The sequence below is a fragment of the Panthera onca genome, chromosome B4 (assembly GCF_046562875.1).
Source record: "Panthera onca isolate mPanOnc1 chromosome B4, mPanOnc1 haplotype 2, whole genome shotgun sequence".
Taxonomy (NCBI): domain Eukaryota; kingdom Metazoa; phylum Chordata; class Mammalia; order Carnivora; family Felidae; genus Panthera; species Panthera onca.
In genome coordinates, this window is record NC_138345.1 from 92,885,180 (window position 1) to 92,903,271 (window position 18,092).

Here is an 18,092-nt window from a genome sequence, read left to right on the forward strand (position 1 = left end):
GCCCTTGATAAATGTTAATTGGTGATGACAGCATCTCTGTCGTGTAAACTGAGAATGGCACCAACAAGACACAGCGGAACATAAACTGAAGGTCCTCTTGAGGAAAACAGTCCAGATTGCACAGAGTAGGAAAAACACAGCTCTGGTTGTATATACAGCTTTGTTAGGACAGAAGGCTGAGGCGAAGTCAATAAAAGCAGGCATGTAGAATGTAGCCTGTCTGCTAAACAAGGACCATGGTAACTGCAGTAGGGCTCTGCTGAGAAGGGAATAAAGGACAAGAGCGGCAGATGGGAAAAATAACGGAGTCACAACCGGGGTTGGCTGAGAGGTGCTAAAGGGACTCCAGGAAGAAGAGTACTTTGCTATTCTTAAATGAAAGCCTCCTCAAGTTTATGAGGCAAAGACGTAGACATACAAAAAGGGACAACCTTAGTATATGAGCCTATAGCTTGTGTTTTACCAGCTTTTCCACTCTCTACTACTGCAAGAAGCAGACCCAGCACCTACAAAGTTCCACCCAAGTGTTTGGGGGAGTCCCGGGAGGTGTCTCACATGTGCTTACAGCTACTACATACAGTACGCAGGGCAACACTGCCTTTCATTTCAGTAGCCACACATCTGCATGTGTCACTCTTGCTGCTGGCCACCACAGCCACAAGTGCTGAGTACTGAGCCTCCACTGGTCACGGCATGAAGCATCCTCCGACTGCCCAGTCCTGCTGGTGATCTGTGACAAGGCACCTCCATCTCCTTTTTGTGTTACCCTCTATTAAGTGAGTGTCAAAGTGTCCTGGAGGGTTTTTCCATTTGTATTTCAGCCTTCCCTCTCTCCAAAGGGAATTCCATGGAGTCTGGGCCAGAAAGTAATCCTCAAGTGATAGGTTTCATTCTGTGTCATTCTATGACCTTCTATTCTAGATGAGCTTCTCCCTTCCACAGCCAAGCCTCTCTTCCTAGGACCAGGGTGTCATACCTGGCTCCCTCTTCCCTTTGTTGATGTCTCTGTTTCTCATGCAAATAGATTTCTCTTAATTATCTGTGGGAGATTAAATTGGTACCACCTCTAATGAAGGACAATTTTGCAGTCCTTTGACCCAGCAATTCTACTTTTATAACTTTATCTTACAAATATACTTGCCCATATGTGAAAATTATCTGTTGAAGGTTGTTTACTGTATTGGAAACAACTTAAATGTCCATCTGCAGGGGACGAGTTAGATGTATTGTGTTTCCTCCAGGGCCCAGAGCAAGAACAGGCTATGCAGCAGGCCCAGATGACAGTGCAGGCCGCTCTGCTCCCTAGGGCTTCCACCCCAGCAGGTCCAGGTGGGTCGGACCCGCTTCTGGTGTCAAGTGTTATATCCATCAGGGTCTGGCTGGGAAAACTGAAACTACCAGAGGCATTTCCAAAAAGAAAGCTTAATATAAACTATTGGTTAATGAGTTACTAGAGAACTTTGAAAAGCTAAAAGGAGAAACAGGATAGTAATTCCAGAAAGCAGCTCACACCCCTGAGGTTGGAAAAGCAAAGGGAAATGTTGATGTTACTGAAACACAGAGGTTTGCCCTAGAGGCCTCAGGGAGTTGGTGAGACCTCTGCCCAGCTGGTACTGGTGCCTCAGGGAACAAAGTGAAGCTGCCCCTGGGAATGACAGAAAGGGAGGGAAGGAAGGAAGGAAGAGAGAGAGCAAGAGAAAGAAAGAAAGAAAGAAAGAAAGAAAGAAAGAAAGAAAGAAAGAAAAAAAGTTAGAGACTGAACCAACTACTACTATGGAGAAAACAGTCATCATTAAGGTGCTGCTGAGAGCAAAAAGCGAGTGAAAGCAGGCATTCTGGTCTCTAGTGTCCTCTCTTAGCAGACCTAGAGGGAGTTAGTCAGCAGGATCCAAAGGATCTGCACAGCCCAAAAGGTAAGATTGAAAGTGAAAGACAGTAACTCAGTAACTTCTACCTATCAAACCCTTTAAAAGAAAGAAGCATTTTTTTTTAATGAGCTAACATGGAAGGAGTTAAAAAAAAAGGCAAGTTACAGGTGTGTATAATATACCATCAGTTGGCATAAAAGAAAGACAAAAGAAAGAAGAAAAATGATGTTATCATTCACAGACACTTTTTCCCTCACTCATAAGTCCAACTCCATTATAGCAGCTATGAAGATGAAGAACATTTCATACAGCTTATAAATATATGGAGACTCTAAGGTATTGATAGCTACTACAACTATTCTCTTCGCATGAAATAACGCCTTTGACTCTTTCTAGATTTACTTTGATTTACATATATTGCAATAGGTCTGTTTTCTCTTTTAGAGACAAAAATATATCAAAATCCTTTAAAAACAACTTTTATTTGCACTTGAAATACAAATATACTACCCATTAAATTAAAAACAAGAAGTCAATCACTCCACAAACCTAACAATCTCCTATCATTTTCAAAGCAGCAATTGAAACATTGGAGAATTTGTATTTGTATTCAAACTTGTATTTGTGTTGAATCTATATGTGCCTCTAACCATATTTTTATTTTACAAACAAAAATATACTGCATATAAGCAAAATACTATCAAAGGGTTGAAGAAAGAAGATACAAAGAAGAGTAAGATACAGCCCGTTTCAAATCTGATTACAGTTGAATGAAGGAACAGACATACACACAAAGAACACAGGAAATGATAGAAAGAAGGATTCAAGAAAGGGGCTAAATGTGAGCACTCTGGTATTCTGAAGATGCTTTTAAATCTAGTGCCAGAAAGTTTGATCCAAGCCTGCAGACTAAAGAGCAGACAGGATAAGAGAGCTGCTTTTAAGTTCCATCCTGGGAAACACCTGATCGAGAGAACCTTTCACTTTCTCTTTTGTTCTGCCCTAGGTAGCTGAATCCAGGCCAGAACTAACATTTGCTCAAGATTGGGTCTCAAAAAGGTAAGTTACTTGCTCTCTGTCATCTTATTTTCCCTGGCTGCTTTAGAAATCAGAGTAAAGCTGTTTTAGAAACCACCCTACAATCAACACAGTGATGCATCAGCCTTATGTTTGCATATATGTGATTTTTTCTGAAATACCTTGCAAGGTAACTGAAATTCCAGTTTCCAGGCTTAGTAATGCTCTTGAGCTCTGTAACTTCCTCTTGGGTCGTATACGTGGGCTTTCCTTGGTAAATCTTGATCTCAGCCTCTGCCAAAAAGCAATCAGTCAGACAGCCACTTTCTTTGGCATTTTTCCATAAGTTTTAACTGCTTTTTCCTCACATGAATGAATTTCTGATTACACGACTGAAAAGAAAAATGACAAAATTAAATCAATGGATTCTGTTTCAGAAGCAAAATTGCTGATACTTCACATTAGTTTCAGTAAGAATCAAATAAACAGGGTGTGTGATTAAGACTTACCGATGAGCCAAGTGCAATTTATCCTCCAGACTTTTCACTGTGGGATGCCTTTGTTGACAAAGAAGTGTCTGGCTTTTGAATCAATGGGGCACCTTTTGGAGGGACTCCAGGTTCTCTTGACAACATGAACTTTTTTTCCTTTTTTTTTTTTTTTTTTTTTTTGGTGAGCCTGAGGGACTTCTAGCCATACAAGGCCATGACTGAATAAAGAAAGTAATTCTTAGTAAGGCATAAGTCACTGCAAGCCTCACATACCATAATAACATGTTGTGCCTCCACTGAACAAGACACAGAGAACAAAATTTGAAGGCACATAATTCTTTTCATTTTAACGCCTTCACTGTTGATGATTTTGTTATCAAAAAATTGCCTTCCCTTTTCATCAGTGATTATTGTCCTAAGTCACCATCGCTAGGAAAGTATCCACAAGGACACAGACTTTTCTGGAATCACTAACTCTGTAGATTTGGAAGCATTAATTCTCTGACCACTTAAAACCAGGTGTCATGTCTTAAGGTCAGACCAGAGGACACTATCCACTGTCTTCCTGAGAACCTTCTAAATCTCTACCCTACTCCAAAATAAATTTTGAAATATTCTTTTATCATGTAGTATATAGGCACCTTAATAACTTCAGGTCAAGACCAAATGCCTGCCATTATTCCTACTGAAATCACTGTTCTATTAGTAACGCTATATCAAATACCAATAAGGGACTAAGAATTTTTCAGAACATAAATCAGTTTTCCTCTCCTTAGTGACTTAATAATTGTTGATTCCCTTAAAACATTCATTTGGGTTTTGCTGGAGCAATGAGTTCATAAAATCTTAGTATATGTGGTTCATTCTCTCAGCTTCCAGTAATTGAATTAATAATGTTTGACAGTATAGTGATATGCCAATTGTAAAATACTGCACAATGAATTTAAAGAAATTGTTTCAATATCATGGAGCACAACTTACAGAATAAGTTTTAGGAATCCTTTTCATTTGAGTTAATCATAGCTGTGGCAGATACTGAGGCTGACACTCCAAATCCATTCCAGCCTCCTTCTCATGCACTGCAGAAGCTGGAAAGCTAAAGTCCCTTTGACACTAGACCCCTTTGCAGCTGATGGTCAGGTGTAACTTACATTTTGCTGATGAGAAGCACTTGCATAAATTGAATTAGATGGGAGAAAGAAAGACAAAGCATAAGCAACTGTTGTGGTTATGGCGGTAGCAGCAGTAAGTTATGGCGGTAGCAGCAATAGCATGGTTATGAAAAGGTAGCTCTATCAGCAGCTTCCTGGTCACCACAGCAGTGACAGATTTCTGGAGCCAGGGCTTAGAGAGGTGGCTTATTATTAACTTAGCATTGAATTTCCTGGTTCTACAACTTCCTGACATTAGTGAGTCTATTCTGTCTCTTCTAGAATTTACTCTTCTGCATTCCCAAGGATTCTGTAAGGCACTTTGTGTCAGTCATCTATTGCCACAATAATACTGTATAACAAACACCCCCAAAAGGAGTGGCTTAAAACAATAACCATTTAGTATTGCTCATGACTCTCTGGGTCAGTTGGCCAGTTCTAGTAGCCTAGGTTGAGCTTGGCTGACCTCACTGAGCTTGCTCAGTGGTTATTTGGTGGGTAAACTAGAAGCTGGCTGGTCTCCAACGACCTCAAGTAGGAAAACTCATCATTGCCCCCTCACCTTCCAGCAGGTCATCCTGGATTATTCTCATGGGATAGGAGGGTACCAAGAGGGAGAGCAAAGTGTGCAAGGTCTCTTGAGGATTAGGTTTAGAACCAGCACACCATCACTTATCACTTCTACCACATTCCATTGACCAAAGCAAGCCAAACAGCCAACCCACATTTAAGACTAGGGAAACAGGGGTGGCTCAGTCGGTTAAGCATCTGACTCTTGGTCTTGGCTCAGGTCGTGATCTCACGGTTTGTGAGTTCAAGCCCCACATCGGGCTTCGCACTGACAGTGCAAGGTTGGGATTCTCTCTCTCCTTCTCTCTCTGCCTCTCCTCTGCTCCTGCTCTCTCTGTTTCTCTCTCAAAATACATAAACTTAAAAAAAAAAAAAAAGAGTAGGGAAACAGAGTCAACCCTTGATGGGAGGAGTCACAAAGTCACATTATAGAGGAGGAATGAAAATTTAGGTCTATTTTTTCAGTAAATCTGCCTCAACACTGAATACCCTGAAAATACCCTCTCTGCTTTAAATAGCTGAATTAGTTATGTTCTCTGCAGCTTAACTCTGACCAATACAATGGTAGGTTACATATTTGCATTTATCTCTATTCCCTCTTAAAACACTATAAAATGACAGTAAATGGATAAACCAGGTATAAATTGGTGAGGTCAAAGAGAATGGCAGAGGAGACAACTGCAAAATAGAGATGTGGACAAATATTGGTGACATGGAAACAGAGTCTTACAGGCTGGGCTCTGTGAGAAAGAAATGGACCCTGAGATGAAGTTGAAGGTGTTGAATGTTTATTACCGAAGGCCCTTGGGATCAACATCTGTGGAAGGGAGGGCAAGGGAGCAGGACTGGGTAGAAGTCAGGTTTAAAGCAGGCCTGACAACCTCAACTAACCCCATGGGGAGTCCAGAACTAAAAGAGCCTGTGAGACATGCCCTGTGCTGGGCTATATAATGGGCTTCCCTAGAAAGAGCATGACCTTGGGTAAGGCAGCTCCCTCCAGTGGAGGTCACAGTATAGCACACAGACAGGAGGCAACTATCCTTCCCTAAAGTGGAACATGGACAAGTGTATCACCATAAGCATGTTCCTACTAAGCAATCAATGTTCCTAACAAACAACACGTATTTGAAGCCATAGGCAAAAATATCTCTGTTCCTATTGGGAGCCAGTCTCAATGCAGCTGTTAGAGTTTTAGTCCCCAAATCTTCAAGAGTGAAGGAGGGTCCCTGTCAGCACTGGTACCCTTAGTTCTGGTTCAGAACTCCCAGAGACAAAACACTGGGCCTGAATCTCACTGTACCCTTTCCCTTCCCTAGGCTGTCTCCTCTATCTTACCATGTTGTGGTTCACTTTGCACCTGCATTAGGGCATCCACAGCCTTGTGCTTCCAGAGAATCTGGTGGTGTTGGTGCCATGCTAATGGTTAGGAAAGCCAGATACAGGGGCCAGCAGGACATTCTGCTTGTGAATTTCCCAGGCAAAGGAAGGGTGGGAGTTGGGGCTGGAGAGGAGCACAGGAATCCTGACCTTAGAGGGGAGCGAGGGGAAAAGGAATTGGACCTGAGGAATTGGCCTAGAACTTGCCTTTTTTACCTCAAGGTGTATAAAACCCACATTAAAAAATATTGTCACCCATAACCAGTAAAGAAACTGAATTATCAAAAATCTCCCAAAAAACAAGAGTCCAGGGGCAGTTGGCCTTCCAGGGGAATTCTACCGAACATTTAAGGAAGAGTTAACACCTATTCTCTTGAAGCTATTCCAAAAATTAGAAATAGAAGGAAAACTTCCAAACTCTTTCTATGAAGCCAGCATTACCTTGATTCCAAAACCAGACAGAGACCCCCACTAAAAAGAACTATAGACCAATTTCCCTGATGAACATGGATGCAAAAATCCTCAGCAAGAGATTACCCAACTGGATCCAACAATACATTAAAAAAAATATTCACCACAACCAAGTGGGATTTATACCTGGAATACAGGGCTGGTTCAATATCCTCAAAACAATAAATGTGATTCATCACGTCAATAACAGAAAGGACACGAACCATATGATCCTCTCAATACATGCAGAGAAAGCATTTGACAAAATACAGCATCCTTTCTTGATAAAAACCCTCAAGAAAATAGGGATAGAAGGATCATACCTTGAGATCATAAAAGCCATATATGAAAGACCCAATGCTAATATCATCCTCAATGGGGAAAACTGAGAGCTTTCCCCCTAAGGTCAGGAACAAGACAGGGATGCCCACTCTCACCACTGTTATTTAACGTAGTATTGGAAGTCTTAGCCTCAGCGATCAGACAACACAAAGAAATAAAAGGCATCCAAACTGGCCAGGAGGAGGTCAAACTTTCACTCTCTGCAGATGACATGATACTCTATATGGAAAACCCAAAAGATTCCACCAAAAAACTGCTAGAACTGATTCATGAATTCAGCAAAGTTGCAGGATATAAAATCAATGCACAGAAATCAGTTGCATTCCTATACAACAACAATGAAGCAACAGAAAGAGGAATCAAGGGATCGATCCTACTTACAATTGCACCAAAAAACATAAAATACCTAGGAATAAATCTAACCAAAGAGGTGAAAAATCTATACACTGAAAACTATAGAAAGCTTATGAAAGAAATTGAAGAAGACACACAAAAATGGAAAAAGATTCCATGCTCCTGGATAGGAAGAACAAATATTGTTAAAATGTCCATACTACCCAAAGCAATCTACATGTTCAATGCAATCCCTATCAAAATAACACCATCATTCTTCACAGAGATAGAACAAATAATCCTAAAATTTGTAAGGAACCAGAAAAGACCCCAAATAGCCAAAGCAATCTTGAAAAAGAAAACCAAAGCAGGAGGCATCACAATCCCAGACTTCAAGCTGTATTACAAAGCTGTAATCATCAAGACAGTATGGTACTGGCACAAAAACAGACACTCAGATCAATGGAACAGAATAGAGAACCCAGAAATGGACCCACCAATGTGTGGCCAACTAATCTTTGACAAAGCAGGAAAGAATATCCAATGGAATAAAGACAGTCTCTTCAGCAAGTGGTGCTGGGAAAACTGGACAGCGACCTGCAGAAGAATGAACCTGGACCACTTTCTTACACCATACACAAAAATAAACTCAAAATGGATAAAAGGCCTGAATGTAAGACAGGAAGCCATCAAAATCCTCGAGGAGAAAGCAGGCAAAAAAACCTCTTTGATCTTGGCTGCAGCAACTTCTTACTCAACACATCTCCAGAGGCAAGGGAAACAACAGCAAAAATGAACTACTGGGACCTCATCAAAATAAAAAGTTTCTGCACAGCAAAGGAAACAATCAGCAAAACTAAAAGGCAACTGACAGAATTGGAGAAGATATTTGCAAATGATATATCAGATAAAGGGTTAGTATCCAAAATCTGTAAAGAACTTATTAAACTCGACACCAAAAAACAAATAATCCAGTGAAGAAATGGGCAAGAGACATGAATAGACACTTCTCCAAAGAAGACATCCAGATGGCCAACTGACACATGAAAAGATGCTTGACATCACTCATCATCAGGGAGATACAAATCAAAACCACAATGAGATACCACCTTACACCTGTCAGAATGGTTAACATTAACAACTCAGGCAACAACAGACATTGGTGAGGATGCGGAGAAAGAGGATCTCCTTTGCACTGCTGGTGGGACTGCAAATTGGTACAGCCTCTCTGGAAAACAGTATGGAGGTTTCTGAAAAAATGAAAAATAGAACTACCCTATGACCCAGCAATTGCACTATTATATATTATTGCACAATTAATTATATATTAAAAATATATAAGTAAATATATATTATAAATTATACATATAATATATATACATATGTAATGTAGTATTACTCGGCAGTCAAAAAGAATGAAATCTTGCCGTTTGCAACCACGTGGATGGAAATAGAGGGTATTATGCTAAGTGAAATTAGTCATAGAAAGACAAGTATCATATGACTTCACTCATATGAGGACTTTAGGACACAGAATAGATGAACATAAGGCAAGGGAAGCAAAAAGAATGTAAAAACAGGGAGGGGGACAAAACATAAGAGACTCTTAAATATGGAGAACAAACATAAGGTTACTGGAGGAGTTTTAGGAGGGGGATGGGCTAACTGGGTAAGGGGCATTAAGGAATCTACTCCTGAAATCATTGTTGCAGTATATGCTAACTAATTTGGATGTAAATTTAAAAAAATAAATTAAAAAGTAATATGTGAAAAAAAATATTGTCAACACTAGTGAACCAAGAAAAGAAAAAAATATTGACTCCCTAAAATTGATTCCATTTACAGTCATTTATAAACTGGCTGCTACCATTTATGCCTGATTACCATACGGCACAATAGCAAGTGTACATGTCATGAAGTGTGTGTTCAGTAAATTGATTGGAAAGCTAAACTTTCCACTATATGGACAGCTGTTAGGGTTTGTTACTTCTTCTTGGTGATCCCATAACACTGGAGGGCACATGAGCCAGAGGGCAACTCCATTCTCTTGTGATGAGAGAAAACTCTGGAACAAATCCATGTTTCAAGTCAATGTAACATAAGCTGCTTTGTTATTTGAATCATGATGTTCTCTTGAACATGGGCTTTTATTGTTAAGAAAACAAGTGTCCATTTCCAATATATGCTTCAGCTTAGCCCAGTGCAGTGAAATATGTGCAAATGCTTCGTGAATTGAGGAACATTACAGAAATGTTAGTAGTTCCTGGTATTAGGTGTTAAGAATGATCTCCTTTTGTACCATTTTTTGTTTTTTTTTGTTTTTTTTTTAATTTTTTTTTTTTTAACGTTTATTTATTTTTGAGACAGAGAGAGACAGAGCATGAACGAGGGAGGGTCAGAGAGAGAGGGATACACAGAATCTGAAACAGGCTCCAGGCTCTGAGCAGTCAGCACAGAGCCTGACGCAGGGCTCAAACTCACGGACAGTGAGATCGTGACCTGAGCCGAAGTCGGACGCTTAACCGACTGAGCCACCCAGGCGCCCCCTTTTGTACCATTTTGTACCACTCTTCATCGTTGTTTTTCCTAAACAGTGGAACTCACGCAGCCTAACATTACTAACTAGTCTCTAATTTATTATGAACAATACCTTTTCTTGTTACTTATTTTTTACTATTACTTATTACTATTGTTATTGTCTAATATTTGTTGAGTGCTTGTTACATGTCCTAAGCCTATATATGTTGTGCCAGAATGGTTTAATCAGGAAAACAGGGCCACTGTAAATGGTACAGGAATAAGGGGCTTCATATAGAAATGACAGCTTACAGGGGGGGTGCTTGGGTGGTTTAGTCAGTTAAGCATCCGACTTCAGCTCAGGTCATGATCTCCTGGTTCATGGGTTCAAGCCCTGCTTTGGGCTCTGTGCTGACAGCTCAGAGCCTGGAGCCTCCTTCAGATTCTGTGTCTTCCTCTCTCAGCCCTTCCACCACTCACACTCTGTCTCTCTTTCAAAAACAAGATAAACATTATTTAAAAATTTTTTAAAGAAATGACAGCTTACATAAATATGAGAAGGCCTGGAGGGTTTAAGGTCTAGAAGGTGGCAGCCAGAGCTGTGGAGAGTCACTGATGTGTGAGTCTAGAGCACTAGAGTGTGGATGGAGAGACTCAGCTCCTGGGGTATGTCCAAAATTCCTGCCATAGCTACGGAGTGAGGGCTCACAGAGAGGGCTGTGAGGCCTTGATGAGCTGTAGCAACTATTATTCCAGAAACATTGGCCTCCCTTCACTTTTGCCCTCCAAGTCTTGCGTAAGTCACAAACTCAAAGTCTCTTTCACAAACTCCAACCTGGAACCACGTAGGAAAGGAGATTCTGGGAAAGGTTGTTCCCAACCTTAGATAGGAGTAATGCTGATGGTGTCAAGTCACCATCAGGCAGTGCAGCACACAGACAACTCTAATATCTAGGAAACAAGTGTTACTGTTAACATTTCTTTTTGGCAGTTAAAATGCTGAGATGTTCAATAAACTTGCCTGAGGTCACATGTTAATAGGTGGCAGAGCTAAAACTCAAACCCAAGTCTGTCTGATTCTCTTGATCATACTTTTAACAACTGTTGTTTAATGGCCCTTCAAAATCTATAAATACTGATTATCTGTCATAATATTTAACATTATTTCCTATCTCCACGAGTACCAGAGGCAGAGGTTTCAACTAGTCTAGAACACTGTGGTTAAGAGATACAGATATCAGAACTAAAGTGATGTGTCAGGGATGCAAGTCTCCTTTGGGGCCAAGCTGGGACATTTCTGCTGCCCGAGGTATCAGGTGTTCCACAGCTTAGGAGCTACACCATTGAGAAGTCTCATTTCTTCCTCTGGTTGGAGAAAAATTAATCCCTGCACTCCTTAATTCTCCCATCTTTTCTACATACTGTGCCCAACACAATGACACCTTGAACCCTCCTTTTGGGAGAGAGGGAAGAATATGTTTTCCACTACCCCAAGCTGAGTGAGAAGAGTTTCAAGGGAACATTTGAAGAGCTCGACAAATGTTTCTTGGACTTTGTGAAACAGAATGGCTATTATCTAATTCCAGCCTGGAGACAATGGTGAAAGATTCCAGATAGAATTGCTGGTTTATTGGCAGAATGACAAGAAGTGAGTGCATTAGGAACAACTACACTTCTGCCCACAGTAGGGAAAAAAAAAAAAAAAAAAAAGTTTCCTTGTGGGCCAAGTTGGACAGCTGGGAGGGAGCTCCAACCTATGAGTATAGCCTGGAGGGGAAATGTGACCCGCAGGTGGACTGTCAGAGGTCCAGGTGCTGAGGGTGGGATCTTGGTGGCTCTTGAGGTGGAGCCCCGCCCACATCAGGAGAGCTGCAGTCAGAGGCCCTTAGTGGGCACACCTCCAAAACATCCCTCAGGGGGAAGAGCCAGCAATTGTGCACCTGCCACCACAGAGGAAATCATCAGATTACAGGCTACACAAGCCACAAAAAGTCTTTTTCATTAATCTCCTCTCCTCTGAGCCTGGCCCTGCAAAATAGGGAAGAGGAGACAGACAAAGTAAAACAAGCAAGCAGAGAAGTATGTGTGTGTCTCCAGCTGGGCACATTTGGGGGGAGAAGGGGCAGAAGGAAAGGAAAATAGAACTGGGTTGGAGTTTTATACTACAAGGGAACTTTACAAACCCCAACCAGAGGCTGTTCTTGTGACTATAAGTAACCAAGGGATTTTTTTCCCTATCTATGAGTAACTGAAAAAGTTTGGATGCCAAGACTGTATGCAAGAATGGGATCTAACAGGGACAAACAGGAAAGAATGAAGTTGGTTTCGGCATGACCCTATTAGGTCCAGCTTGTAAGTAAAATGATTATACCAATATAATAGGAACAATGGGACAACATAAAAGAACTCTTAGCAACTAAAAATATTATAGCAGAATCTTAAAATGCCATATGGGAGTCATAAAATAAAGTTGAAGCCATCTCCTGGAAATTAAATCAAAAAGAAAGAAAAGACAATAAAAATCAACAGTCATTGAGGAGGTCCAAAAGCTGACATTATAATTGGAGTTTATAGAAGAAAAAAAAAAAACAGGAAAAAAATGTAGAGAGAGAAATTTTTAAAAATTTTTTCAAGAAATCTTCCCAGAACTGAAATGAGTTTCTAAAATAAAATCATATGCATTAATTATTCAGCAAATATCTGAAAACACCTTTTATGTGCTAGGCCCTATTCTAGAACTACAGCAAGGATGAAAACAAAGTCCTTACCAAGAGCTTGCATCCTACTAGGAGAGACAGGTCATAGACAAATAGTGACGTGTGTCAGATGGTGATAGGTGTCATTAAGGAAAATAAACCTGGATAAAGGAATATGGAATAATGAGATGGTGAGATTTTAGGCCAGGGAGTCAGGGAAGGCCTCTCTGGTAAGGTGACAATTGAGCAGAGGGAGTGAGAGATACAGACATGCTGGAAATGTAAGCCCAGCAAAAGCAGTTTCCTTGTTGGCCTTGTTTACTAATGTATCCCAACTATCATAGTCACATTTGTTAAATGAATGAATCAAGGCATAGGGGAAAAGCATATGTGAAGGCCGTGAGACAAAAAAAAAAAAAAATCCTTGGCTTGTTCAAGAATGCCTGTGTGGCTGGAGCAGTGGAAGCTTGTGGGGAAATGGTAGGTGATGACCTTGTAGGTCATGGCAAGGACTTTGGATTTTATTCCAAGACAGATGAAAATCCACCGCAGCGTTCTGGACGCTGTTGTTAAAGAACTACCCTTGCTTCTTGAGGAAGGTAGACTGTAAGGAGGTGAGACAGGAGCAGGGGGACCACACTGGTGCAAGCAAATGTTATCAGTGGCTTAGAGTAAGGGTGGTATGAGTGGAGATAGTGAGAAATTATCAGATTATTGATAAATCTCAAAGAGTATACAAGACTTGCTGATGAATTAATTAGATGCCATATATGAGAGAAAGAGAAAAGTGAAGGATGAAACCAAAGTTTTCAGCCTAAACAATGAGAAGGATAGAAGGGGAAACTTAGTTGCAAGGTGTGCATGTAAGGACCAGAGGCAAAGGAAATGAGGGGTCATTTCAGACTTAATAATTGTGAGATGCCTACAAGATCTACAAGTGGAGATGTCACATGTATCTCTTTGCTAAATAAATAAATTTAGGGGGAAATGCATATTCAAGTTGATCCTCCTGAATACAACGCATCTATCTCAAGGGCCAGACAAGTAACCAGACTTTAAAGTCCATTTCTAACCCTGAGACGTGACAGTACAATAGTCCTCTCCTCACAGCTGAAGTAAAAGCCATTGAAATTCCCCTTTTGTGACTCCTACAGGATCTTTCCTTCCCCACATATATTGCTTGCATTTTCCACATTGCCTTCTCCCCCTTTCCTCTAGCTTCTTGAGGAATAGGTCCCTCTTATTTTGGAAAAAAAGACAAAAAGAAATACAAACCCTTTATTTGACTACCTTGTTCTTTCTTCCTCATTTCCCTGAAAAACTTGGTTGCTTCCCCCTCTGGTCTCTGATAAAGCTTTCTCTCCTTAACCGTGATTTCCTTCTCCAGATCCCTCTCTAAACCAGTCCTTTCAAGGCCAAGCTCATAGCCTGTTCTCTGATCTGTGTACCCTGGCTGGGACTCTGCACCATTCCCTGTGGTTGACTTCTCATGGGGCCTCCCCCAGGATTCATTTTTGGCCATCTGCTCTCCTATCTGCATTCTTTCTCCCTCAGAAAGCTCATCATTCCCATAACTGCAATGAACACCCCTGTGTGGATGACTCCCAACTGTTCATTTTGGTCTTTGGTTTCTATCAGAGTTTGGACTTCTAAGAGTATCTAAGCAAAGTGGTGGTCTGGCATAAGCACTGGAATCAGATGACTTGTGTTTAGCTGTATAAACTTGGGGTTATATTTACCTCTCATCCTTTATAAAATGGGAATAAGATTAGTACCTATCTCACACAGTTTCCATGAGGATTAAATGAGTTTATATGTGTAAAACACATAGTGCCTGACACATAGTAAATATCATTATTGGAGATCACACTATCACCATCAGTTAAACAATACCAATTCTTCCTTTGTTTCTCTCCCTCTCTAAGGGGTTCTCAAGTTTTCCTGTGCTATCTCTAGTTCTCAGACGCACAGATCTAACATTATTCCATGAAGTGCCAAATATATGTCATTTTTATATGTTTTAGGTTTTAAGATTCTAAAAGGCTGTAATGTTTCCTAAACATCAGTGTCCCTGATTCACCCCTTCCCCTTCCCTGCCACATGCCTAGGAAAGCAGTGACAAAGACCAGGAAGCCATGATGATAACACAAAAATAAATGATAATAATAATAATAATAATAATAATAATAATATACACTGTGCTATATACCAATTAGTCATCTAAGGAGCTTTTTACATATATCAATTTGTTTAATCTTCACAATAATTCTATAAAGCAGAAATATTATCTCTATTTTGCAACTGAGGAAACTGAGGCACAGAGAGGTTAAGGAACTTGACCATGATTGATTACTGACACTTGCAAATACATGAAGGAATGTAAGATGTAATTTAGGAAGACTATACTGTAAAGGCTACATGGAAGACCCAAAGAAAAGAAATCCTAAGACTCACTCTCACATCAGCGATACAAAATAACTGTATTTCTGGGTTGTGTGGGGGAAAGAATAAGTAGGGATCAGATTTTTTTTAAAAGATGTGATTTGTGGGGGACCTGGGTAGCTCAGTCCATTAAGCATCTGACTTCAGCTTATGTCATGATCTCATGGTTCGTGAGTTCGAGCCCCGTGTCAGGCTCTGTGCTGATAGCTCAGAGCCTGGAGCCTGCTTCAAATTCTGTGTCTCCCTCATTCTCTGCCCCTCTTCACTCACACTCTGTCTCTCTCCTTCAAAAAAACTTTTTAAAGTTTTTTTTTTTTAAAAAAGATGCGATTTGTGATTTCTTCATTTCTCTGATTCTAAATGAATCACAGAAGAGGCCCAAACAAACATCCGGTCCCACCCCTGTTCCCCCCATCCCCATGTTATAAGACTGCCCAACTACAGCCATCAGTCCATGAAAGAAGCATCGATATAAATTGGCAACTGCTCTGCCCTAGAAGGAGACACGTGTTACATGCTGTGCCTCAGAGTCACGTGCTTCTCCTCTTTGCCTGCCACAAGGAACGGTTTGGGATATACACAAATAGGGAAGTGCTGTAGGAGCTAACTCGTGACTATTTGGAAATCAGTCAAGTATTCCCCACCAATAGCAGCTTGTCAGCACCTACCTGAAGCCTAGGTCTTCACCCTTCAGAAGAGAGCGTGACCAGGCTGGAGCCGATGGCTGGCCTAGCAAGCTGCATTCTGGCACGGGAAGCAAAACCCCCGAAGCTGGGGTGTCCCACCAACACTCAACACTTCCCATGTGTGAAGGAGAGACTGTGGCTTGACTGCAGCTCAAGACTAATGTGGTGAGCTGAAGAGTTGAACAAATCAGTCACTTTTCCTGTTGCAGAAGTAAGAATTCGTACCTCCTGGCTTTTTGTTAGAGAAGGAGGGAAAAGTGTGGCTTGTTACCTGAGAAAATTCTGCCCAGTGAGAGGCTGGCCCTTCAGAGAATCTTCCCTAGATGCCACACAGAGTCTTGCAAACCTGGCTCAAAAGTTCTTGAAATAGTTATCTTTGTTTGCAGTAGTGGTTAGAAAAATGAAATGAGAAGAAACCTCGTAATATAATATTTTATACCACCTCATTGGTATTCAAATATGTTTTCCTAAGCTCAGATGATTTCCATATGGGGGAAGACTTCAGATTTAATTTTGTTAAAGATAATTAACATCACTTGGAGACAGTAGTTATCTATATGTCATTCTACCCCCAGCAAAATATTTATGTGTAAGGATGTTTCAGCTGCCGCACGTATTCTTGACTGGCATTCAAGTGCATTATTAGCTATCTTGCCCCTAGCATCTATTCTGCCTTAATGACTTCTATCCTCCAACACTGCTGAAAGTGACTGGAGGCAGTACAGATTCCAAAGGCAGCCTGCCAGATGAAGCAGAGAAGCTGCAGGAAGCATACATTGAAAGAAAAGTGAGTGCAGTTCCCCCGAGATAGGTGTACGTTAATGTAACCATGGTTTTTAATCCCCTCATATACTCTCTTTGTAACTATACCTGCCTTGAATAGTATGTTCAAAAGAAAAATGATAATAGCTAACAGCTGGACTCTTTCTAGCACGTTCTTATCAAGTACCTTCTAGTTTGCAGCCTCTCAGAACAAAGAGGGTCTCTGTTGCTTAAGCCCAGAAGCTTGATTTATAAACTTAGCATAATGAACGCTGTCAAAATTTTATTACCAATTGGTTTGTACCAGAATATATGCATGGAGCAGCTATTGTCTACAAGGATGACTTATTTTAATGCACTAGAACTTTCCCTTTGTTAACTTTCTCTTAGCCCTGGGAATTGTAATGTCTCCTTTGTTTGTAGTTAGATAGCTGCCATTTAGCCAACTGCCCTAAGATATCCATCTCCATCTGATTTTCTTTGGAGCTACAATTCCCATATTAAAGTGGAATCCAGGGGCGCCTGGGTGGCTCAGTCGGTTGAGCGTCTGACTTCGGCTCAGGTCATGATCTCACGGCTCGTGAGTTCGAGCTCTGCGTCGGGCTCTGTGCTGACAGCTCAGAGCCTGGAGCCTGCTTCAGATTCTGCGTCTCCTGTCTCTGCCCCTCCCGTGCTCATGCTCTGTCTCTCAATAGTAAATAAACATTAAAACATTTTTTTTAATATAATAAAAATTAAAAATAAGAAATAAAAAAAATAAAGTGGAATCCATTTCTTTTATCCCCCTTGAATGATGAACAGAAAAAACAGAATGATGAACAGTAACTGTCTACAACTGATCTAACACCTGTGTGTTCTCTCTCATAAGAGCCAGTACCCAAGTTAAATCTCGAGCTGTGTGTAATAATTACATTACATTCCTCTGGAACCCACGAATGTCAAAGCATTTGCTCCACAAGACAGCCTGGAACCAAGGTGTAATCAAGCCTTTCACTGGTCCCATTGGACTGGGCTATGAATCATCTCCCTTTCTTACCCAACTGGCACAGATAAATAGCAACTGAACAGCATTTTGTCTCCCGAAGAGTATAATTTCCTTAAATTAACATAAGGTACTAGTTGTTGTATTCACTTGCAGCTTTTGTAAGGCCAGACATATCTCAGGAAGGCCTAACTAATCTCAGAAAGCAACCCACACTTGGAAAAAGTCTATTTACCGAGTTGAAATCCTCTTAAGGAGATGGAGTAGGCAGAATCGTCCTCACGATCACCTGTCTGGGAAATTTGAGCTGATGGCACCTGAACAGCACTGCAGCTCCAAGCAAGAACACCACCTTTTATTCTCAGGTTCATTTTATTGCCTAAATAATTCTGTCACCTGCCTTCTCCC